The following is a 2,500-nucleotide window of genomic DNA, read 5'->3' as shown; positions in this document are numbered from 1 at the left end:
AATATTTTTCACGCATAGACCCCGTCAAACGCTAGAAGTTGGCGGGGATGTCTCTCTTGTGGCTCACGGGGCTGTTAGGGTCGCACAGAAATGCCTCGGAATGGGAAAACGGGTCATTTTTGTGTGGCCACATTGCATAGGAACGGCATGAAACTTCCAGAGGCATTTGCAGCAGGAATGCATGTGCACTCAAAAACGTCTATATTTTTCACGGATAGACCCCGTGAAACGCTATAAATTGGCGGGGATGTCTCTCTTGTGGCTCACGGGCGCTGTTAGTTAGGGTCGCACAGAAATCCCTCGGAATGGGAAAAGGGGTCATTTTCGTGTTGCCACATTGCGTACGAACGGCATGAAACTTCCAGAGGCATCTGCAGCAGAAATGCATGTGCACTCAAAAACGTCTATATTTTTCACGGATAGACCCCGTGAAACGCTAGAAATTGGCGGGGATGTGTCTCTTGTGGCTCACGGGGCTGTTAGGGTCGCACAGAAATCCCTCGGAATGGGAAAACGGGTCATTTTCGTGTTGCCACAATTGGCATACGAACGGCATGAAACTTCCAGAGGCATTTGCAGCAGAAATGCATGTGCACTCAAAAACGTGAATATTTTTTCACGGATAGACCCCGTCAAACGCTCGAATTTGGCGGGGATGTTTCTCTTGTGGGTCACGGGGCTGTTCGGCTCGCACAGAACTCCCTTGGTCCACCTGATTCGTGCATACAGGCAGCAACTAAAACTCTGTAAACCTGCTGTGAGGACATCTAAACAGTGGACCAGTGAGGCTGTGGAAGATTTGCGGGCGTGCTTAGACTGTACTGACTGGGATATGTTCACGACTGCTACCAATAGTCTGGATGAACTCACAGAGGCTGTGTACATCAGCTTCTGTGAGGACTGCTGTATCCCAACACGTACCAGGGTGAACTTTAACAACAACAAGCCCTGGTTCTCAGCAAAGCTCAAAAGGTTGAGGTTGGAGAAGGAGGAAGCGTTTAGGAGTGGGGATAGAGACAGATTCAAGGAGTCGAAGAACAGGTTTAGCAAAGCGGTGAGCGAGGCTAAACGACTGTACTCAGAGACACTAAAACACCAGTTCTCTACTAACGACGCTGCTTCTGTCTGCCAAAGGGCTCAGGCACATCACCAACTACAAACCCAGAGCGCCCCACACCACTAACGACTCCCGCCTAGCCAACGACCTGAACGAGTTCTACCGTAGATTTGAAAGACAATTGGACTGTCCTGAACCACCCCTTCCCACCCAAGAGGCCCCATCCCCCACCCATACTACAGAAACGACTCTCTCCTTTCAGGAGGGAGAAGTTAATGGGCTTTTCAAGAGGCAGAATCCACGCAAAGCAGCCGGGCCGGACTCTGTCTCTCCAGCCACCCTCAGGCACTGCGCTGACCAGCTGTCTCCGGTGTTCACCAACATCTTTAACACCTCCCTGGAGACATGCCATGTACCAGCCTGTCTCAAGTCCTCCACCATCATCGCTGTGCCCAAAAAGCTAAGGCCAACAGGACTAAATGATTACAGACCGGTCGCCCTTACATCTGTGGTAATGAAGTATTTTGAGCGCCTGCTCCTGGCACACCTCAAAGCCATCACAGACCCTCTCCTGGACCCCCTTCAGTTTGCCTACAGAGCCAACAGGTCTGTGGACGACGCAGTTAACATGGCCCTCCACTTCACCCTACAGCATGTGGACGCCCCAGCATCCTACGCCAGGATCCTGTTTGTGGACTTCAGCTCTGCCTTCAACACCATCATCCCTGCCCTGCTTCAGGACAAGCTCTTCCAGCTGAACGTGCCCTACTCCACCTGCAGGTGGATCACAGACTTCCTCTCTGACAGGAAGCAGTGCGTTAAGCCGGGAACAGAAGTCTCTGACTCCAGGTCCATCAGCACGGGAACTCCTCAGGGCTGCGTCCTTTGCCCACTGCTCTTCTCCCTGTATACCAACAGCTGCGCCTCCAATCATCTGTCCGTCAAACTCTTGAAGTTTGTCGGACGACACCACCCTCATTGGGCTGATCTCTGGTGGGGATGAGTCTGACTATAGGTGGGAAGCTGACAACCTGGTGACCTGGTGTAGCCAGAACAACTTAGAGCTAAATGCTCTAAGGACAGTTGAGATGGTTGTGGACTTCAGGAAGAATACAGCCCCACTCACCGCCATCACCCTGTTAGACTCCGCAGTCAAAATTGTGGAGTCCTTCCGCTTCCTGGGCACTATTCTCTGCCGGGACCTCAAGTGGGAACTGAACATCAGCTCCCTCGCCAAGAGAGCTCAACAGAGGATGTACTTTCGACGGCAGCTGAAGAAATGCAACCTGCCAAAGACAATGATGGTGCAATTCTATACAGCGATCATTGAATCCATCCTCACCTCCTCCATAACCGTCTGGTACGCTGCTGCCACTGCCAAGGACAAGAGCAGACTGCAGCGTATCATGCACACTGCTGAGAAGGTAATTGCCTGCAATCTAC

The sequence above is a fragment of the Petromyzon marinus genome, unplaced genomic scaffold (assembly GCF_048934315.1).
Source record: "Petromyzon marinus isolate PM22_M1 ecotype Great Lakes invasive population unplaced genomic scaffold, UKy_Petmar_22M1.pri1.0 PM_G_Scaffold_38, whole genome shotgun sequence".
Lineage (NCBI taxonomy): Eukaryota > Metazoa > Chordata > Hyperoartia > Petromyzontiformes > Petromyzontidae > Petromyzon > Petromyzon marinus.
Note: the sequence above shows the minus strand (reverse complement) of the source record.